The 23,809-nt window shown below is 44.2% G+C and overlaps 1 long non-coding RNA gene across 1 annotated transcript in view; it reads right to left on the reverse strand.

Moving 5' to 3' along the window:
* Positions 1-2,594: 2,594 nt before the first annotated feature.
* Positions 2,595-23,809, reverse strand: part of LOC141423306 (uncharacterized) — a 49,664-nt gene continuing 28,449 nt past the window's right edge. Inside the window, exon 3 of the long non-coding RNA XR_012448061.1 lies at positions 2,595-6,075. This is a non-coding gene — a long non-coding RNA (uncharacterized lncRNA). The remainder of the gene's footprint in view (positions 6,076-23,809) is intronic.

The raw sequence follows: 23,809 nt of genomic DNA on the forward strand, positions 1-23,809 counted from the left end.
ACAACTTGAGCCATGCCCCTAGCATGAATTAGCTCTTACTAACTTGAGAAAGGCTAAATGGTTCATTAAGACTTGTTTCTATACGGTTTTTAAAAACAGCACAAGGGTGGGGTGGATACCATGTGAAGTTTCTACTCCACATGACTTGCTGACCTATAAATTGAGTAATTCTGAAGAACTGTCTAAAAATTGTTTACAGGAAGGACAAATGCAAATGAGCTCCTGTTAACACATTTTGAATTCTTAATGGTGTCAGCATTATTTGTTAGGTGCCTTACTTTGCTTGTGTAGAACTGTGGGTGAGCGTTGTTGAAGTAGATCAGTAGTTGGAGGGGATATACCTGTGTGCAGGGTAAGGTTTTTACGCAAAAAGTGTTTATGAGTAGACTTTGCAGACCAGATAAGAATACTACAATTTTTGTTTCATTCTGTGACTGAATCAGTTTTCTAGGCACTTGTCAAGAGATTTATAACCTTATGCTGTTCTACCTCCATATTAAAATTTTTGTAGAAAATAAACATTTTCAAACACATCATGGGAAATTTCAGTCAAAAAGCAGCACAGTACCCATTTCAGCTCCAAAAATAGTGATTAATTCATGGTCAACCTTGCTTGTAAAGTACAGATTCATTACTTCACCTCCACCCTTATTACTTGGAATGAAATTACATGAAAGATTTTAGTAATGCCTTATTACCTGGTCAGTATCTAGATTTCTCTCTTGTTTTTGTAATTGGTTGGTTTAAACAAGGTCTACATATGGTGCACTGACTTTAATCACACTCTTGAGAATGTGTAAAATTATCTTCAAAGAATATAAGGTATGTATGAAACAAATGAATTCCATGTTGACTAGGAATATAACATGTCACGTATATCTGAAAGAAAAGACAAAAAACCCCAAATACTATGTATTAAAGAAAGTAAATTTTTCTGTTAGAGGAGCTGGGGTTTGAACCCAAAGCTTCACTCTTGCAAAGCAGGCACTCTGCCATTTTGAGCCACACTTCCAGCCCATTTTACTGTGGTTATTTTGGAGATAGGGTCTTGCGAACTATTTGCCCAGGCTAGACTCAAACTGCGATCCTCCTGGTCTCAGCCTCTCAGGTAGCTAGGATTATAGTGTGAGCCATTGATGCCCAGCTAAATCTGCCCCTCTTAACTGAAGTTGTAAGTTTTGCTTTTATGGATAGGGGTTTTTTTGTTTTTTTGTTTTTTTAACTTGGAAATAGGTTCTTGCTATGTAGCTCAGGCTGGCCTCAAACTCTCAATCTTCCTGCCTTAGCATCCTGAGTAGTGGGATTATAGGTTTGTACTACCACACATGGCTCAGTGTTGTTTTTTTTTTTTTAATAATTTCATGTTTATAAAATGTTTGCAAAAGTGTGCAAAGAATAATTATATCCTTAACCTAGATCCCCCAAATGTTAACATTTTCCATGTCTTTTTTGATGTTTGAAAGTTAATTGCTGTTAGTTGATGTCCCTTTGCCTGTAATGACTTGAGTGTATACTCCCTAAAAACAGGATGTTACATTTTACACATCCATATAAATCAAGAAATTAACATTTTGATCAATACTGGAATCTGCCTTTTTAACTATAGCCAGTTTTCCAGTAATGTCCCATTTTGTGGTCCAGGATCCAACTTAGAATCACATACTTCCTTTAGTTGTTCCTCAGTCTATCTTTCATTTCATAACTTGACATTTAAATTTTTAATTTTTAATTGACAGTTATACATTTTGTGAGGGACAGTGTAACATTCAGTGCGCTTATAGAATGGGCAATGATTGTATTAAGGTAATGGGGATATCTATCACATCAAGACCTTGAGTGTAAACCAGTGGTTCTGTAAAGCGCATCTTAATTCACATACACCAGACATTTCCTTATGATTAGATTTGGATTTTGTGGTTTTGGCAGGAATACAAGTTGAGAAGTAAGCAAGTCTGCTCAATGCATCATACTAAGCTCATAATAGTGATTTGTCCTGTTAACCAATCACTATGAGTAACACGAATGCTACTATTTTTCCTTTCATAGTAAGTATCCTATGGGGTGATACTTTAAGGTCATATAAATAATGTTTTTAAATTATACTTCTCCCTACTAATTTTAGCATCTACTAGTGACTTTCCTTGGTCAATTTATTACTTTATTCACCATTAACATTCTATACAGTTTGTGAAGCCTTTTTCCCCTTCCTCCTTCCACTTGGATTTTTTCTACTTCTCTTTCTTAGGTCCAAGCTGCTGCTTCTTGCCAGGGGCATAGTTGCTGCCTTCACATTCTGAGCACAGAGCCACCTCTTCCTCCACAAACTCTGGTCCCTCCCCCAGAGCTGTCTCCCAGCTGCCAGCATAAGAGCAAATACTCGTCGTTGTTTTTAGGATCCTTAGGCTTTTGGGTTTCTTAGGCTTTTCCTTCTCCTTGAGTTTTGGAGTCTCTGCTCTGATAAATCCTCTTCTGGGTCCTCTCTTTTAGGTGGAGTGGGGTGCAGGCTGTTGTTCAAAAATGCATCCATATCCTCCTCCTCGCTGCCCGCTGAGCTGGGGGACAGGGAGTAGGGAGACAGGGAGCCCAGGCCCAATGCCATCCCCTTCAGCTCCTAGCCAGGGAATTGACTCAGTTGCTCCTGCCTGCGGCCTGGTGCCCTCTACACAGGCGTGAGTCACCCAGAGCCACTGCACGGTCACACAGGGTCTGGCCTGGTGTCACTCCCGCTCCAGCTCCTCCTTTGCGGCTGAAGTGGCTACTCCACTAGTGATTTTTGCCTGAAACCAATTACTGAAAATATTTTCTAATTCCAGCATTCCCTCCATACTTAGGTTACAGTTGCACTGTGATGAAGTTTTCCCTTCATTTATTCTGGGGTGTGTGTGTGTGTGTGTGTGACATATCAGCATGGATTTTTATTGACTTATCCATTACTATCATTTTGTTGCTCATACTATCCTAGATTCAGCAATAGCTAACCCTTTAAAATAGTTCCAGTGTCTTTTAACATGAACATTTTAAAGATATCTTGTGGGTGACTTTAAAAGACCACCTGTACTTTCTCTAAATGTGTATGTATAACCAGACATTCTTGGGGATATTAGCTCTTAGAACATCAGCACTGACTTTAGCTGAGATAAAGTGATTTTAAAGATCAAGATAACCCCACTGCAATGTATAAGGCTTCTTGTGTCTGCTGTTTCCAGAACAACTGTACTTTTGGTCCAGGACAATCTTCCCTACACACTGTTCTTTCCTTACAGAGAGCATTTGGTTTGCAGCTCGTCAGTAATAAGTACTGTTGCCACTAGATGTCAGTGTTTGGCTATGTCTGATGGAAAAATCTCTTCCAGTGTCATACCAGCTGACCCACAAGCTTTTTCGGAACACAGGAGGGACTTGTCTATTTCCAAAGGAACGCTAGTGTCTTTAGATATGTCTACCTAAGCCTCGTTTTAGGCCCTTAATCCTTACTGAATCCTTGGTATATCTAAAAGTACATTCCTTTGCTGAATTCTGCCAGCAGAATATAGACAGCAACCTCTTTTTACATAAGCCCCATGTGTCAGATGTCATTTGGCCATATATATTACCATTGCAGTGCTGAGGATTGAAATCAGGGCCTTGTGCACACCTGGCAAGAGCTCTATCACTTGAGCCACACCCCCAGCCCTTTGGCTTGTATTTTATTTTTAAGATAAAGTCTTGCTGTCTTCACAGTGCTAGAATTATAGGCCAGCACCACCAGGCCCAAGTGAGTCGGGCACTGGTGGCTCACACCTGTAATCCTAGCTACTTGGGAAACTGAGATCAGGAGGATCATGTTTTGAGGCCAACCCAGGGCAAATATTTACAAGACCCCATCTCCAAAACAACCCCAGCAAAATGAACTGGAGGTCTAAGAGGTAGAGCACCTGCTTTGAGGCAACTGCTTTGCAAGCAAGAAGCCCTGAGTTCAAACCCCAGACACACACACACACACACACACACACACAATATGGTGGGGGGAGGGGAAATCCACGACATGGTGAATTCACACAGCTAATTAGTGGTTGAGCCAAGATTAATTTGTTTCTGAGTCCTTATACTTTGCCACTATCAATCTGCATGGTTTTGCCAGACTCCCATTTTAATTTAATCATTCCATATCTGAGCCTGGGCCCATTAGCCTCTTTGTAAATCATCCTCAGGATGAGATTTGAGCTCTTTAAGAGCCTGGTAGAATCCCATAGATGTCCACACCTGAAGCCAGCCTGCCCTTTGTGATTGCAAAGGTGCCAATGTCCTGAGATGAAGTAGATTCCTTCTACCTCCCCATTCAGTGTTGTGCTTGGAGAACCCACAGGCACCGGCTTTTCCCTGCTTGGCTATGGCTTCCTAGAAGGTTGTAAGGCCTTATGAAGCAGGGGCGGTAGGAAGGAGAATGAGTGTGGCGGTTAGACTGACTCTATGAGAAGTCTGCCTCTCCTTACTCAGTGTTAGTATGGCCTTAGGTACAATCGCTTCACTCTTCTGAGTCTGAGTTTCCTCAACTATAGGTTGACTATGGTATTTCCCTTTTGTGATCATTGTGAGAACTTAGCAGTGTACATAAGACCCTGGCCAGGGTAGAAGGTAAGTGATACTTTGCTATTATCATTTCCTGAAAGGCACAGCCTAACTCCCAGAACTTGGAAAAGCTGCCCCTGATGTCATGTCCTGGGTGGACCTCTCCTTGTACCTTAAAATTAGTGTCTTACAGGCTGTGTTATTCCTTAAACAATTAAAGTATGTTGGCTATGCTACCAAAGATCTACGTTAACCCAGTTACAGAAATACCATCAGGAATTTAATGCCAAAGTGTCAGACTTTAATGATGCAATAAAAGACTTCTATTGAAAAAAAATGTCATTTGTGCCTGGTCTCATTATCTAACTAGATTCCATCAGAGCTGGACTCTTTCATACCTCCTGGTATCCCTAGTCTGAACCAGGGACCCAAAACAGTAAGTTCTTACTCGATAAATACTTGTTGAGCATGGAGATTAATTGAAGTCAGTTCATGTGTACTTAAGGAGTATTTACTGTATGTCAGGCAGTGAGCCAAGTTCTGAAAATATTGAGGTGAAGGAAACCCAATCCTCACTAAGAGAGCTTCTGCTGGGGCTAAAAATTTCTGCAAGGGCCTGAAATAGTTAATGAACCTTGCCAAGCATTTAACTCCTAGGGAATGGCTCTCTTTGTTGAGATAGTAGGGTTCACTGTGTCCCAAACAAGAGGTGAAAGCCAAGGGCACAGCTCCAGAGCTTTTTCCACACTGGAGAGTATGTAATATGGCATTTAGTGCCCAGGGACCCTGGGGCCATCTAGGACCTCACAAGCTGTTCCTACCACCTGCTCCTGAAGACCAGGCCAATAGCCCTGTTTTCACCAGGGCTAAGAGCTGGTGAGAGGCTGGAGAGAGCCTGCTGCTCTCCTCGCCATGTGTGTCACAGCAAAATCAGGAGCAACATGGTCAGCCATGGGTTTCCCCATGAGTCATTGTAGCAATACAGTATCTGCATGATTGTTCTTGGGTGGAGTGGAGGAAAGGGGAGAAAATGGGTCAGAAAAAATGAAACCATCTGTTGAATTCACAAGTTGCCACAAGTCATGAGTTCCACCAATGTTCAACTAAGTATTTTTAGTGCAAAGAAATAAGGTAATTTGAGGGTTTCAGAAAACAAGTGCTGTGTTTGGAAACCAAAACGATAATTGAAGAAATCCTATGCATTAGTAAAAGTTTTACTCTTTCATTTGCAAAAATAAAATGGCTTTTTTTTTTCCAGGAAAAAGAAGGCTTTTAGAAGTTAAAAGAAATGCAGTTTACTGCCCAAATCCCCCTCTTGCAACAGAATAAAGAACCTTTCCTCTTATCTGGGTTCAGAGCCGGCAAGTCACCTCACTGTGGGCAGTTCATAAATATTCATTGATGATGAGAACGTCGACAGTGCAAAGGAACCATTTTGTCATTTCAAGGATTCTTTTGAAATGCCAGTGATTGAAGCAGGGTCTCCACTATCCTTTGCAAATCTTCAACAAGAAAGGCCCAGTTCTGCTGCTCACATGGAATGAAACAGAACAAGGACACTGGATTAATCTCTCCTAGAGTTTGGAGCAGAGCAAACTGAAGCAGTGGGTAGGATTTTTAAACAACCACTCCCAAAACACCCAAGCAATTGAGATATAACAACTTCACTTTGTGGAAAAAAACCCACCTCATTTTACTTTGTACTGGATCCAAAGTCTGTGACTATAAACAGAAATAGTTAAAGTTGGAACAGGGTGTGGTGGCTCATCCCAGTCACCCTAAACCATCCCGATCGTGATGTATCACTTGAGTTGAGACAACATGGTGACACCAATGCACTGGTATGTTGCCTGGTCAAGGTCTGCTTGTTCTGGCCTAGGTACACCTACCTGGCCTTGGCCTATGTAATTTTGATAAACAGAAGTGAATGCACCTCACTCACTATTCCTCATACTGCCTGGGTTGGTGAAACCAGGTTATGGCTGAGTTGTGCCACAGTGGCTTGGAGGCCTTCCATCAGAGACTGGGACTATCTATGTGTGGCCCTGCAGAGACCTCTTTCTGGGTTCCAAGAAACACTTTCCATTTGCCAGTGGCTGACCCAGGCCAGGGACAGGGTGAAACAGCCACTGCTTGGGTGTGGACCTGGGCTATCTTAGGCCTGGAACAGAACAGTCCTATTTCCTCACCTCAGCCTCCACACTCTGTCCACCCCTGCAGGAACAGCACTACCAATGAGTAGCCTCAAAGCTTTCTCAGCACTGACACTGTGGAGGTCATTGAGTAGGGCCTTCCCGTCCGTCCTCCCCAGGGACCTCCTATTCTACTGTGCTGCTCCTAGTTGCTCTCTCTCCCTCTCTCACACACCGCCCCCCCAAGTACTGCTGTGATGGGCGTCTTCCTCTGATGGACTCCCAGGCCTTTTGGGTGAGCTCTGAGGCTACTGCCATGACACAGCAGGTATTCACGGACTCAAACCTCCTGGGCTATGTGGTGGTACCCCAGTATTGAGACAAGCTCAGGAAAGCTGCTACCCTTGGTCATAGCTTTGGACTTGTGGCCTCAGCCTCCTATGCATACCTCCTATTCTCGTGCTCTCCTCATCTCCTGTCACCCACCATAGCCATATCCACCCTTTCACTCATGTCTCATATTGACGGAGCAGTTACACATGCAAAACAGAGACCTTGGCTGAGAAAGGAAGGTGGCAGCTGCCTCCTCACAAGTGAAAGAGGCTGGGCAGGAAATGAACATCAACAGAGTCCTTGCGTTGTGCCAGAATTTTAGATAGGTGATCTCATTTAATCTCGCCCTCATACCTAGGAGGAAGGGCCTCATTCTTTCCATAAGTGCCAGAATGTGTGAAGGTTAAGAGCAGGACACTGTTGCCTGGCTTTAAAGTTCAACTTTGTTCTTCATACATACTGTGTGATCTGCCCACCGCACCAGCAAATGGGAGCTAACAGATGTAAGTGAACTAACCAATGTAAAATGTGCATAGAACAGCTTCACAAAAGAGTTATCATACTATTGGCTTTGTATGTCAGAGGTGAGAGAACAGAGCTCTAGCACCCACGTGTACAGACTGGATTCTTCCCAGCTCTAAGGCAGGTGTTCCCATTTTCTTGAGCTTGAAGAGAGAATTTACACCAGTGTGTAGCAAAGAATTTGAGAAATTACCTGAGCCTTTTTGGGCCACTGAAATTGTGTCCCCTGCACTGAAGGTTGCTAGCTACCACCAATAGGCCCCAACTAGCTGGAGAGGGCTTGGGGCATTGAACAGTGCCCTGGTATCCCCTCCTCAGAGTAAACTGAGACCACACAATCAACTCTGACCTCTTTTCTGTCCATCTTTGTACACATATCCATCCTACAATCTGAAGAGGTTTTTTTTTTTCCCCTGGGAATATGACAGAGATGGAATTAAACCCAAATCTGCCTGGCCCCAAAGCCATGTTCCCTCCACTCTTATCATGGTCAGTTACATGCAGCAGCTACTCACACATCTGTGACAGACAAATGTGGCTGCAGGGACTGGCACAGTCTTTGTCTTTGTTTGCAGAGGAAGAAGGGGACAGGAAATTGGGACAAAAGATCAAATCTGGGTACAGTAACACCTATGCATAGCCAAGCTATCTGATCACTGGATTTGAAAATTCAGTCAGTGAAAAGATCACATGTACTTATCTAATGTGCTGTGAGGGAGTCCTTCACCCACCCCCAAAGCAGACAAGCGTCCAGAAGTGTCCTTGGTCAGGCAAACTACTGTTTCGAAAGTGGAACATTTTGTGGAGCTCATGTCATACTCTAAATCCATACTTTCCTAATTAGCTTTGTGATCTGGTGCAAGTCTCTTAACCTCTTGGAACCTCAATTTATTAGCAAGAAAGACAGGGCAAATAATTCTTCCCTTGTCAGTTTTTCCTGACGGTTAGGAGAAGGCCAGGACCCAGCACACAAGACATGTTTTTGAAATGTGAGTTTTACTAGACTCCATAATCCTCCCCAGTTCTGCTGAGGGTCTCTTGAAGCCCATGGTGCTGCCTGCTTCAGAGGAGAAGTGACATGGGTCTGGAGGGGACATAAAGGGCAGTGCCCATCCCAGTCCCAAGGCCAAGAGCAGTGTCTAAAAGGAAACTTCTCGGGAGCCTGAGAATTAATTGACTGAAAGGGGAATAAAGAGGTGACTGTCCCCAAGGACTCTGCCAGAGGAGAAGGAAAAGGAAAGCAGTTATCTGGGTCAAAGGGCATGAATCCTGAGTTGGTTATTCATTGTGACTAGAGGATGACTGTTGATCAGATTATTTATTGCACAGGTATGAACAGGAAAGTCTTGATAATTTTTTTTTTTTTTTGCAGTGTTTCCTCCCCACCCTGCAGACTGTTTTCTCTTCATTTTCCAGGTCTGGGAGGCCACTCAGCATAGCAAAAAGAGTGAGGGGCTTGGAGTTGGAATCCCTGGGTTTGTTTTATTGTTCTCCTAGTCCCAGCAGGTAATCTCTTGCACCCCAAGAGCCTCATGTTCACATGAGGACAATCCCACCCCTGGGCTGTGGTGAGCAGGCGGTAGGATCGTGTCTGTAGAAGCTTCTAATAGAGAGAAGCACAGCCGTCATGAGCCAGTTTTTTGTTTTGTTTTCAAAAGTAGTACTGGGGTTTGCACTCAGGGCCTCATGCTTGCTAGACAGGTACTCTGTCACTTGAGCCATAACCCCAGCCCCCGCATCTTGCACGTTTTTGCAAGGGCCAGGCTAGAACCAAGAGCCTCCTTCCTTAGCCTCCCAAGTACTTGGGGTTATAGGCCTGTGCCACCATGCCCAGCCAAGTCACTCAGTTTTAAATCAGGAGCTCTAATTTCTCTCCAGACCAACTAGTGCTGTCTCAGTGTCAGTAAAGGAAAAGATAGCTGTTTGTCAATGTGTTTTGTAGTCTTGAGGGATTTCAAAAGGTTTTCAAAGGCGGGGGAAGAACAGTCATGGCTTTGATTTCTTCCTTGTTCTTTCACTCTGTCCCCGTTATCTTGAGGAAACATGGCCCTTCTGGGGAATACTTGGCAAATGGCCAGTGGCAGGCCCCAGAGAGACCTCCCTGGGGCTTTGAGAAGAGTGAGCAGCTGGGCAGAGGCCAGGGAAGGGCTTGCTCCAACATGCCGACCACCTGAGGTCTAGGTCTGCTTCATATGCTTTTGCCTTCATGGGTTACTTCCTTCATTCAAAAACACTGAACATTATGTTTTATGACTGAATTGACATAAAATGAATAAAATTTAGGCCTAGTTCATTACTATATATTCATTATCATTATTTTCATTATGAATTTAAATTTTCTTAGGTTTTTTTTTTTTTTTTTTTTTTTTTTGCAGTACCTGGGTGTGAACTCAAGGCCTCATGCTTACTAGTAGGCAGGTGCTCTACTCCTCGAGCCATACCACCAACCTTAGGATTCTAATAGAAATTTAACAGAAATGAAGTCTAAGGAGCAGCCTGGCCTCTAGGGGGCAGCACGAGGCTACCAATGCTTGTGGGTAACTGGGTGGAGGGGGACTGCATAAACTGTGGGGAAAGACAGCAACAACTCCTCCTCTGTCTCACAAAGGGCTTTTGCTTCTTAGAGCATTTCCTCAGTGTTGTCTTTGCTCCTCACAGCATCAGGCCCAGGGAACCATGGGTGGGGCAGGAGTTACTGTCCCACTGAGGCCAGGAAAGGAAGGGTCATCACTTTGTGAAAGGATCACAAAGTGGCAGAGGCAGAGCCCACCAGGCTCCTGGCTCCGGATGTGATACTCCTCCCTCAGAGCTTCAGACAGGCTGGGTACTCTGAGTGCAGAAGGGCAGGAGCCCAGGGTGCATGGCCCAACCCTGCCATGGTCACCCTGAACCATGGCTGGGGAGCAACAGCCTCCTCCCAGCCCCAGCTCCAAAGCTCCACGTTCCTCATCCAGAAAGAAGGGATGCAGCAATCCAGACCCAGACCTCTACCCCAGTCTCCCTCAGGGCCAAATATGTCTTTGTTCACTCCCTGAGTGCACGTGTGCGCCTTGTAGGTGGGAGAGATGCTTTTCCCCTCCCTCGGGAGCTGAGCAATCACATCAAAGGCACACAACAGGCAGTTCACTGTGCTAAGGGTACAGGGAGAAATAAGTGCTGCACAGACTCTCAGTGCTGAGGCAAGGCCAGAACAAAACCAAACAAAACACAAGGCATGAAATGATCCCATCTCAGGGAGGCGGTTTTACCTCCTAGTAGGAACACCCAGCGTGCTGCCTGGCAGTGTACTGGCACATGGGGACAATAGAGCCTTTTTCTCTCCAGCAGCTGAGCACACACCCAGGAGAATGGAGCCCGGTCAGGAAGGCAAAGTCCACCCCTGACCCAACTCGGCAATATAAGAAGCCAGTTTACAACACAGACAGATACTTGCATTCAGTTTCCTTTGAAAAGGTGAGCGGGGGGTAGTGTGGAAACCCATGTGAAAAATAAAAAGCAGAATTTCCTTCTGGATAACAATTTTTTTTTTTTAAGGCAAAACATAAGATGCCAACTGACTCTAAAATGGATGTGGCAAGAGGCAGCCTGGGGTGGTTTGTTCTTTTTCAGAAGAATCCAAAAATGTTCTGAAAATAAGGACTCCTTGGTAAAGTGGAGCCAGGCCTGAGGCAAGGGGAGGTGCTTTCCCCAGAGGCCTGGAGAAGTCAAATGAGCTGGGGCAGGATGAGGGGGTGGGGAACAGGGCTGGCTCAGCTAGGGGAAGAATGACAGGCTTGTCATAGGGATGCAGGAGTAAGAGACACAGTTCAGTTCCTGGTTTCCACAGTCCCAATCCCACCCTATGGGATTGGGGAATGGAGGTGACAATCTGGTCTAGATTGGGAGGAGAGGGACTGAGAAACCCCATCATGGAAAGGAGAGAGGCCTGTGGCAGACTGCTAGAGCATTCCTGAGGCTGTGGGTTCCCCATCTTCCTGAGAGGGCAGGCATGGCGGGCAGAACCCCAGCTTCCCCTGGCTGAGCCAGCCCTCTGTGCAAGGACAACAGTCTTCCAAAACTGAAGGGGACTTTGAGAATGGTCTTTTCCAACCCTCTCACTGGCACAGCAAGGCCCAGAAAGATGGCATGATGTACTGAATGCCCCACAGCTGGGTGGAAGGCAGAAGCAGGAAGCCATGATCTGATGTATGGCCCAGAGCTCTTGCTGATAGATGGCACTGTCTCAAAAGTGGAAGGTAAAGGAGGATGGAGGAGTCATGAAGGAGCTGGCTGGGACATCTTCCTGGTATCCACAGGGTTAAAGGTGCAAAGTGAACCTTAACTTCAGGGCCAGACCAGGGATGGAGCTGAACCCAACTGTGTGATTTATCAGAGGAGTTGGCAAAACAAAAAATAGACTGAGAGGTCATGATGAGAAAAGTTGGTGGGCAAGACATTTCAGGTGCCATGTCTGAGGTTCCTTTTGTCTTTAATGTTCTGAGGCCCACTCCCATCAGAGTCTGAGCTTCTAAGGATGTAGGAGAGAGTTGTGTGCAGAATTGAGACAAGCAGGCCTGGGAGGGCTTGGCTGTGACTCATCCATGGGGGCTTCCCGGGGCCCCTCTGGCAGCTCTGAGTCAGCAGCCATTTCTGCCTTTCTGGCTGGTGCAGTTGCCCAAGGCCTTTGTGCTGAATCAGCAGAGAGAGCTACGCCAGCTCATTCCCTGACTGGGAGAGGTCTTTCTACCGAGCCTCCCACCTGGGCCTTCCCCGTCCCTCCTCTGCCTTTGGGAAAGCAGAGAGCTGCCTGCTTTTTTCAGAAGCTATCAAATGTGTTAGAGCCCTCCTTGGCCTTGGGGTGGAATGGGAGGCCTGGCAGGGTGCATTAGAACAAGATCAGCAGTTTCTTGAGCGTGACAGCCAGATTTCTTCAAATGTTTATTTTGCCAAAGGAGAAAAGAACAGGATTTAAATTTGGAAGGGACTTTTGAGAACAGCTAATTCTATATTTTCACAGATGAAGAGATTGAAGTATGGACAGATTATGCTGTTTCTCCCATGATCCCACAGGGCCTCTCTCATATGCCACCATTACGCTGCTGGCCTGTAGGCAGCAGTGAGGGCGTGCTCTGAGAGGTAAAGCACAGGCCCGCCTCATGCACTTGGTCTGTCCTGGGGCGGGCAGAACACTACCCTCCGACTCCCCCACAGATGCCCATTTCCTAATCCCTGAAACCTGTGAACATATCACTTTACATGGCAAGAGGGACCTTACAGGTGTGTCAAGTTAAGGATGTTGAGATGAAAAGATTGTCCTGGATTATCTGGGGGAGGCGAATATAATCACAGCATCCTCATAAGTGAAAGAGGGAGTCAGGGGAGTGGGGGTCAGAGAGATTGAACTTGATATACTGCTGCAAACTTTTTTGGTGGAAGAAGGAATAAAGGTAGCTTCTAGAAGCTGGAAAAGGAAAGACAGATTCTTCCCGAGGGCCTCCAGAAGGAACTCAGCCTTGTCTATGTCTTGATTTTAACCCAGTGAGGCCCATTTTGCATTTCTGATCTCCAGAGCAGCAAGACAATATATTTATATTGTTTTAAGTCACCAAGTTGTGTAATGCAGATGTGATAACTGCTTCACTATGGAACCTTGCTAAGTCACCAAGCTGTAATAATCTGTTGCAGCAGCAACAGTAATTTCATGCATGTCCTCTCCCACTGTACTTTGTGGTTTTAAAGAATACACTGGAAAACCAAGCTACCACTCTTGATTTCTACTTAGATATAAGAAATAATTTGGAAAACTATTGTAAAAATACCAAATCCCTTCCATTCAAAAATGAAAGTTGTAGATAACTGATCAAGAGGACTCAGTTGGACAAAATTAGAGATAAGGGCAAAATAGTTTCTTCCAGGTATCGAGGGGGTGGGGTGGAGAGAAGGGGCGGAGTGGGTGGTAAGGGAGGGGGTGAGGGCAGGGCGGAGAAATGACCCAAGCTTTGTATGCACACATGAATAATAAAACAATAAAAATTAAAAAAAAAGAAAAAGAAAAAAAAAGAGGACTCAGTTGGACACAAAAAAATTAAGCAATTTAATTTTCTCACACAACTGTCTTTTGAAGCCCACCCTGTTGAATTATTGTTCCACTTTCCTGGGTAAAATGCCAGGCATAGCCTAAAGTTTTTCTGGTCATGTTTAGGTATTAATAAGCATCTTTATTTTTAGGTATAGAAACTCCAGTCCAGTCTCACATCAAAGCTTTGGGAAATTTTTTCACACCCAAGTTTGGGCCTGATAAGGCTCTGCAGCCTACATAAGTGAAGAATGGATGGGGGAGAGAGGGAGTTGGCTTCTCGACTAGCTTCTCATTTTATTCTTCTGCTTATGCCACTCATTCTGTGCCTCTGGCTCCTTCAAGGTGAGGAGGGGTTAAGGTAGAAAGAGAATTAAGGGGTAGGTCCTACCCTACAGACTCAGGGAATGTAGCAGATGTCCTAATGATGGCTCCTTCCTGAGGGAGCTTTTCAGAAGCATCCAACCACAAATTTTTCTGGCACAGTGGCCCAAACACTTGGTTCCCTCCCAGTATACCTCACAAGAACTCAATCTCACTCCAGCCACACATTTCCTTGGGTGGGGTCTGTCCTTGCAGAGCCTCTGTGTGACCAACATAAGCCACACCTCACCCTTGCTCAGCAGTTGAAGGGCTCACCGCCCTCCCTCAGCCCTCCCTGTCCACGCCTCCGTCCTGGACAATTCTGGCCGGTATCCCTCTTAGATTTTACCAGGTGAGCTTCCATGTCATGAACCAGTGTGGACCAACACAGCCAGCACAACCATGGGATCATCTGTGGATCAGAGACGGAAGTGAGGGTGCTGTTCCTTCACAGTCCTGATGTTGGGTTATCATGAACCACCTTCGCCTTTGCACACAAGTTCATTTATGGCAAATATGACTATAGTATAGAGTCAAGATTCAAATTAATTGGAGCGTTAGCATCAAGCAGATTCCTTTAAACTAATTGCTGGCTAGGGGCCAACTTAGGTTCCTATCTCATGTCTTGAAAGGTACAGACTCTGGATCCCCTAAATCTGTACCCAGTTCATGCAAGTGGGAAGAGAATCTTTTGAATATTTTGGTCAATCCACCTAACTTGAATAGTGCCAATGTCACAAAGTAAAACCCATTTCAAATATTCATTGTGCTAATTATCAAAGCCTCTGGTGTTGCCCAGAGATAAAGATAACTTTATGTATCATCAAGATAGCTGCCTCTTGAGTGTGGGTAAGAGCATAACTTAACAAACACAACCCCATGCTGCCTGTGTTGAAGCCCTCCTCCCTCCCTTCCTCCCTCCCTCCCTCCCTTCCTTCCTTCTTCCCTCCCTCCCTCTCTTCCTTCTTTCCTTCGTTCCTTCTTCCCTTCCTCCCCTCCTTCCCTCCTTCATTTCTTTTTCTGTTTTTGACAGTACTGGGGTTTGAACTCAAGGCCTTGTACTGGCTAAGCAGGTGCTCTGAGACTTGAGCCACACCACCAGCACTTTTTGCTTTAGTTATTTTTCAAATAAGCTCTGTGCTTGTGCTTGGACCAGCCTAGGCCACCACCCTCCTATTTATGCTTCCTGCATAGCTGAGATGACAGGAACATGTCACTATGCCCAATTTTTTAATTGGTTGAAATGGGGCCTCTCTAAACGTTTGCTTGGGGAGACCTTGAACCATGATGATCCTGATCTCCACCTCCTGGGTAGTTAGGATTGCATGCCAGCCTGTGTTGAAACATTTTGTAATAGTTAGACTCTAGTCTTTGTTTTCCTGTATTCCTAGGGCCACAGGTCAAGCCCCTCCCCCATACCTCGCTCCCCTAAAAGCCCCATATTTTTCACAGTGCTGTGATAGTTTGGGGCAAAAGAGTTCTGCAAAAGGGTTCTGCAAAAACCAGTCAGAAGGCAAGTCTCCCCTCTTCTTTGGTTCTCTTCACTTGGATAGAGGTGGATGATTCATGTTCTTCACATACTGGCGACTATCTTGGAAGAAATTCCATCACTCAAGTCCCCGTCAACCTCCTCCTCTCCTCTATATAACCCCATGGTGGACGGTGGGCCTAGGGACATTGGGTTAGCCTTTATGGTTGCTGACTAGCAAGTTCTGTGGACAGTCTAGCTCCCCTGTATGGAATGAGCAGTGAGCACATAACTCTCTTTGTTCTCAGCTTTGAAGGATCAGATGAAATTCTGAAGCAGTAAGAAAAGCCCCTCTTAATATCCCACTACAGACTGGAATTTGCAGTCAAATTTGCAAAAGTTTCCCTTTTGCTTTGATTGCCAACGCTGAGTTTAATACTTGTCTGCAGTCACTTCTCCTTTGCTTAGACTTGGGTCCCTCTGGATCCATTTCTCCCTCTGCCTCCTCCATTTTCCCTCCCTGTTGACTTGCACTGGCTAACTCTCTTTTGCTTCCCCACACTTCTACTCTCTGCTGTGTTCTGTTGCCCTCATTCTGATGACTCTGTGGCCTGTTCAGTTGATTAAAGCTGATGCAAAATTATCTAGAAGTAAATCAATTGGTTACAAAATTATAAAGTTTTAGTGTAAGTTTCCTAGTGAATGGTTGGTTGGTTACATACAGCCCAATGAGGAAAATATGAATGTTTTTCCTGTGAGCAGTTAAAATAGCAAAGATATAAGCATTCATTGCACTACAAGCTACACTGGTGTTTCTCTATAATCAGACAAAAGATTGATTGTGTAATATTAGAGGAAACATCTCTGGTCACAAAGATACTCTAGAGAGACACCAGTGGCAAAGTTTACTGCAAACACCATTTTCAAAAGAGGCTAAAGGTGGATAAGAAGCAGGAACAATGCCCAGGTGCTAAACAATGGAGTGCTATGGAGGATAACTCTATAAAAAAGAGGGAGATAGATACCCATGCCTCACAGAGTGTGTCACATCAGAGATCAGAGCTGATTTTTTACACAAAGTCACCTAGAAGGGACAGAGTGCCCCCATGGCCTTCGAGACTCAACTAAAATCTCCTGCAATATAGTAATGCAACAAGAGAATACAAAGATGGAGCAATTACAGAAAAGCAAGCAAGATGATAGAACGTGACTAGGGCTAAGGACAGCTGTGGTGCCCAGGAGAGGCAAGGGAGCTTCACATCTTGAGGCCAGTGGCAGGGCTACCCTAAGTGAAGTCATGAAGTCAGGGGCCATAGCTAACAGACTCTGGAAACCTTGGGTTCAGAGAATTCAATTTTTTTTGGTTCATTGTTTCATGATCTTCATCATGAAATATACAAATTGGTCAATCTCAGGGTGATGTCTGTCAACATTTATCGAAGGGACTTTTGATGAGGAGCTGGCTTTCCTTGGGACAGAGAGGACAGACTGTTGGAGTCACAGCATGTTGTGCTACTCAGGAACCTGGTATTATAGAAGTTCACCGCTCACTCTAAGTCAGTGGCCATCTTTGGGTCTTGCATTTGACTTAGGCAGTCTCACAGGACACTGTATTCCCTTAGAGCAACGGTTCTCAGACTTACAGATATTAAAAGCTCAGATACTCCCCAAGTATCTTCTTTAGTAGGTCTGTGGTGGCACCTGGGGACTTGTGTTTCCAGCAGGCAAGTTCCCAGGTAAAACTGGGGCTGCTGGTGCAGGGACACACTTTGAGAACTAAGAACATTTGTGTGTGTGTGTGTGTGTGTGTGTGTGTGTGTGTGTGGCAGTACTGGAGTTTGAAATCAGGGCCTCACACTTGCTAGGCAAACATTCTACCATGTGATCCACTCCTGTAGCCTGAGAACAAAGAACATTTACTACTTTTAAAAACTTTTTCCTCCATGTCTCAGCTGCTCCCAAGACCAACTGAATCAGAGTCTCTAGGGGTGGGACACAGGTTCCATATGCTGAAGAATTCTCTGATTCCAGCAGGACGCCAGTGGCTTATGCCTGTGATCCTAGTTACTTGGGAAGTTGACATCAGGAGGATCATGGTTCAAGGCCAGCCCAGGCAAATAGTTCTAGAGATCCCATCTCCAAAATAACCAGAGCAAAGTAGATTGGAGGTGGCTCAAGTAGTAGATCGTCTGCTTTGCAAATGTGAAGCCCTGAGTTCAAATCCCTGTCCCACCAAAAAGATTAAAAAAAAAAATAAAGCTCTCAGATTCCAAAGAGGACCCCACTATCAGGTCTACCATTCCAAGTGATAGATGATGTGCAAGTACTACCATTTGGGCAAGAAAGTAGCACTTCCTATCCTGCTATAAAATAATAATGGGGTACGATTAGATAATGATAACTAGCACTTGTTGAATGTTTATAATTCTGTGTCAGGTTTAGCTTACTCTCCCCTTACAACAGTGATTCCCATGTTATAGGTGACAAAAGAGTACCCCATAAAGTTAGGTAGTTAATTTGTCTAAGGTCATGTGCAAGTGACAGGATGAGATTTGGTGAACCCAGGGCCTCTGGTGTCAGAGTCTCTGCTTGTGGCCTGCACAATAGGGTCCTGTGTACACAGTATGCAGAATGCTGAGTCTTACTCTTTCTGGGTAGGTTTTGTAGGGACATCGGAATGGGTCCCTACATCTATGAAATTGGGCTAGAATCGAGGATTCCTATTTAACAGTTGCTGTGGTTTGAATGTTTTTTCCTCTCCCAAATTCATGTTGAAATGTAATTCCCAATGCAACAGAGTTGGGAGGTGGGGCCTAGTGGGAGGTGTTTAGATGATGAGGTGGGAGCACAGATTAGTGGAGCCATAAAAGGGGTTGTGGAGTGGGTTCTCTCTCTGCTGCTCTTCTGCCATGTGAGAAAAAGCATTCCTCACCTCTGCAGGATGCAGCATTCAAGGCACCAGGAGTGGAGACCTGGCCCTTACCAGACACCAGACATGGCTGTTCCTTGACCTTGGACTTGGCCGACTTTAGATAATGAGGAGTAAGTTTCTGTTGTTACAAGTTTCTGAATAAGTTTCGGTCCATGGTGTTTTGTAGAGCAGCACAATAGTAATGTTATTTGAACAAATCCTTTAGCCCTATGAGCTTTGTTTCCTGTTTTGGAAAATGGGTATAAACGTGCCTACTTGAGGTCTACTGGGAAGGTTACATTTGTCAGTGTCTAGCGCTTAGCCAAGGTTCAGGAAACACTGATTGCCTTCTCTTCCCCACCAACCTTTTCTCTAACAGTCTTCACACCCCAAAAGAGTTTTTTCCAGTTGTTTCTGTTCACAACTGGCAGATATCTTGACTGAAGACATACATTATAGGGAAATGAAGTTGTTCTGCCGGATGGAAGAAAGCATAGATGTTAGCTTCATTGAACAATGAGTTCCATTCACAGCCCTTGAAGGAAACCTGCACTACTACTTGGAGGAAAATAACGAATGGCTCAGGAGCTGTGGTGTCCTACATATTCCAGAAAGGCTGCATTGCACTGAGGGTCGGCACCCAGGGTGGGGCTCCCATAGCTGTGAGGTATACTGTGTGCAGTCAGCTGTTACCAATTAAACAGACAGGAGCTGTGACTGACTCACTCAGAACAGTAATTCATTCAACTAGATATGCTTTCTAGGGCCGAGCCTCGATTGCTGGGATGATATGAAATTCCAGGTAGGTGGTAAGACACCTTGGGACTAAGTGAATGTCATCCTGACAAAAGCCAAAACTAAAGCTCATTATATATGTTGTTTAAAGCAGGTTGGAAGAACATTTTCAGGGAATATAAGATAGTTAATTTTATATTTTTCTACTTCTTGAATTTTTTTTTCTTTTCTCTTTCTTTTCTTTCTTCTTCTTCTTCTTTTTTTTTTTTTTTGGCAGTGTTGAGCTTTGAACTCAGGGTCTCATACTTGCTAGGCAGGTGCTCTACCACTTGAGTCACTCTACCATTTGCACTTCTTAAAGATTTTGAGGGCAATCACTAAAGAAGATATAGGTACCTTAAAACAAAGACAGGATCTATAACTTAGAGAAGACAGGTGTGGTGGTATACTCCTTTAATTCCAACTTTGGGAGGTTGAGGCTACATAGCAAGACTCTGTCTCAAAAAAACAAAACAAAACAAAAAAACACACTGCAACTAAGAGACAAGTACCCATTCTTAAAAATATAACTTACACAAAGAAAAATCTTGTGGTGATAGGAAGAAGGGATTGTAGGATGGGAACCATGCCAGAAGACCTAAGCTAAGTGGATAGAAAATTAAGAAGAAGACCTAAGCTAAGTGGATAGAAAATTAAGATCGAGATCCTGGCAGTGAAGACAAGAACAATCCCAGGCACTCAGTGGCTTATCATTAATTAAAAGAAAGCACAGCCAAACTTTTTGCTAGTACTAAATCCAAGTGTAAAAGTTATTTGCAAAAGTTTTTTCTATTAAGCGGTATAATGAATGCCTATGGCAGTTCTACAGAGCACTTAAAGTTGTTTTCTACCTTCCCTTAAAATGACACTGGACAAAAGCTTCACAGCACAATGTCAAATGACTTGAGAAAGTATTTCTATTGAATTCTAGAGTGATGTAACCTAGGATAAGACTATCTTGATTCCAGGGAAGAAAAAGTTTTAAATTGCAAATTACCTACAATGAAATCCTCCAGGGCTCCTTGAAGGTTTTTTTTTTTTTTTTTTGCAATGTCCAACCCCTTTTTAAAATGCAAACAAGTTTGAAAGCACCAATTAATAGTTCTTTAATAAGACTATGTCTAGGAAGGCATTCTACCACTTGAGCCACTCTGCCAGCTCTAAGACTATGTCTAACATGAGTAAGTTGGCATGTGTGCTGGACCCCTGACACGCACTCTGTAGAAGGGAAGGCGAGTTCAATTTTGTGCTTCTATTTGGATAAAAGGTATTGAGGTGAAAGGCATTTGTGCAGATTCCAAATTTTCAACTCTAGGAAAACAAAACCCCATTTGGGGATTAAGTTCTGTTTGGAGAAAAAGCTGGAATAGTTTGTTTTGGTTCCTTTTTTTTTTTCTCCCCCCTTTTAGTGGGACTGGGGTTTGAACTCAGGGCTTCCCACTTGCCAAGCAGGTGCTCCACCACTTGAGCTACACTTCCAGTCCATTTTGCTCTGGTTAGTCTGGAGATGGGGGGAGGGGTCTCATGAATTGTTTGCCTGGCCGGCCTGGAACCTCCATCCTCCTGATCTCTGCCTCCCAAGTAGCTAGGATTACAGGCGTGAGCCATTGGCACCGGCTTTGATTTCTGAAGTTTAAAAAAATTCTATTCAACAACAATAAAAGCCGGTCCTGTTTTGAAGCAGTGAGACAAAAGTTAATGAGTCACCATAGCCTCCCTCAACTTACCTCAACTTATCATCACCAGTATTGAATGCATTCATCCTTCTCAGAGTAAAGAGCTAATATTGTCACTATTATTATTGCTATTATTTTGGCGGTACTGGAATTTGAACTCTGGGCTTCCTCTCCTGCTTGCTAGGAGCCTCTGCTCCAGCCCCAAGAGAGCTTTCAGATGGCCGAAACTTTAATAATTAGCAACAGAATTATGTCCCAGGTCATCCGGGTGAGCGTGGAGGCCGCTGCCCAGGACGGACAACCCGCGGGGCCAGGGACCCCGGCCCGCGTCGGGGACTGACCCCGAGAACACGCACCGCGAAGCCGGGATCCTGCTTCGCCGCCACTGTCCCGAGCCGAGCCCCGAACCCCGATCCTGAGCGGCCTCCCCACGCGGGAGACCTCGTGTCTGCGGCCTCCGCTCGATGGCTCTGTGGGCCTCGCCCAGCGCCCGCGGTCCTGCCCAGGTCTCCCGCAGGGTCTGGATGCCGTGGCCACCACACCAGCAAGACACCCCCCCTTCCCCAGCCTCGTTTTCCTCTTCTGGACATGGAGTGCCAGCAGCGCTGATCTTCCTCCCCCTCACAGGGGTTTTGAGGGTCTGTGAAACTTAGGAACTGACTTGGAAAACGCTGCTAACTCATTTATGAACCCCATTGCTTTCCCCCCTGAGCCCTGAGATGAAAGGAGAATTAACCAGCGCCTTTGGGTTACTTACCTCTCCCTCGCCTTGGCTCTAATGTTAAATCCTCACTCCTAAAAAAACCAGTTCATCTGTGGTTTTGTGTTTTTACTGTGCAGTTTCTAGGTCTTCTGTCTTTGTACACAGGCCTAGAGGTCCAGGACAGGGCCTGGCTCACAGACATCTTTAAAGTCTGGGCAAACAACTTCAAGTGTTTCAACCTTTGCATAATATTTTCTATGTCTAAAAATAAGTACCTAGTTGAGATTCCTCAACTCTGATGGATCACAGAACCCTACATTTTTCATTCAGTTTTGTAAGGTAGGGTTAATATTTTTCACATCATTTGAAAGTTTGCATATAAATATCATCTGAAATGACCCTTTTTCCACTTAGTAGGCTACACCATATTTTATTAAATCATTGTCTCCTTCTTTTGGACATATGAGTGAATTCCAGTGTTCTACTGTAATAAATAATACCGTAGCAAACGTCTTCCTTCCTAAAACCTTTCCTGCTTTCAGTTACCTCCTCAGAGTAGATTTCTAGTAGAGGAATTCTGGGTCAGTAGTTATAAACATTTTCTCCCCTCCCCTGCTCTCCCCTCCCTTCCCCTCTCCTTTCCTCCTTTTTCTTCTCCTCCTTTTTTCTTTTATTTTTCGAAGCAGGGTCTTGCTATGTAGCTGGGGCCAGCCTGGAACTCACTATGTAGTCCAGGCTGGCCTCAAACTTATGAGTCTCCTGCCTCAGCCTCTGAAGGCCGGGATTATGGGTGTGAAAAAACACACCTGGCTAAACATTTTCCAAAAGTTTCTGATGTGATGACAGCAGAGGAGTAGCATTGAAACAGTTTGGCTCATTAGGGATTTCACTAAATAGCTATGATTGATAGCTGGAAAGGAAGGCAGAGGATGGCATAGGGAGTTTTTCTAAAAAATATATGAAATGATATAATATATAATTAGTACAAAGTAGAATAATTATTGTATTAATTTTATATTAATTATAATATGTTACACATGACATAATTGTATACTTTAGGCATTCATCCCTGAATGTTTAAACAATGTCACTCAGAGCCTGCACTTAAGTTGGAAGATGGCAGTCACCTGCAGGGGGTGACAACTGCTTAAAGTGCAAACTGGGGCTTCTCAGGTAGTAACTGACCGGAGGGAGAAAAAAAATTAGAAAGAGTCTGAGACATGTCCATTTAAACATTTACAGATGGAGAAACTGAGGCTCGGCATAACTAGTACAGTGCTTCTTAACCCTGGTTGTGTATTGTAATCAATCATTTGTGGAGGTTTTTAAGAATCCAGACTCTATCCTCGGATATTCTAATATAAATAGTCTGAGGTAAGACCCAGGTGTCAGTGTTACGTAAAAGCTCCTTGGGTGATGCTAATATGAGTTACAGTCGAGAACCTTTGCAATATCAGGAAAATATGGACTTTATGTGGTTGAAATCTCAGCTTTGTCATTTGCTATCTGTGGGAGTCGTGTGTGTGGGGGGCGGTGCTGGAAGTGAACCTAGGCTTGCTAGACAAGTACCCTACCCCTGAGTTACACCCCAGCCGTTTGATTTTGAGTTCATTATTGATCTCATTAATGACATCTCTCCTCCTCAGTCCTCATTTGTTAATCATAAGGCTGAAATGAGAGTTAAATAATATATGTAATGTGTCTGTCAAGGTCCCTGGCACATTGTTGGCACTGAAGAATCCTTTAGTATGCACCTTAGGTTTGACAGTTAACTGATGGAAAACTAGAAAGCCAACCAGAGCCATGCTGTGTACCCAGTAGGCACTCAATGAATACTTGTTGCTATTCCTCATAGCATAACCTTGAGCACATAAGAATATGCATTTAATGAGAAAGTTGAAATTCCACGTTGATATGAGTCAGGACAAAAAACCTCATGGAAATTTATCTCAGGAAAACTAACACTGAAACATCACCACCATCTACACTATCGTTGCAGTTAAATTTTTGCCAATATCAATAATGGAACAATTCAATAAAAAAGAAATTTATTTCATTTACTGGGAGTTAATTTGCTTCCTACTTTTAGTTCTTTAGCTAGAAAGGAACCTATTTTTATTCTGATAAAACAATTGGTTATGATTGAACTGATATAAAAAAGACTTTTACAATTACCTGAATGTCTGGCAATGTTTGTGTAACTTGTATTATAAGCTGAAGTTATATCAGTTAAATTCCCCTTTAAAAATTGCCATGAAAAATGGTGAGATTCCCCACCCCACCTCCAAAGGGGCTAATACAAGTATTTCACTTTCCACTAACTT

Source organism: Castor canadensis, chromosome 5, assembly GCF_047511655.1.
Source record: "Castor canadensis chromosome 5, mCasCan1.hap1v2, whole genome shotgun sequence".
Lineage (NCBI taxonomy): Eukaryota > Metazoa > Chordata > Mammalia > Rodentia > Castoridae > Castor > Castor canadensis.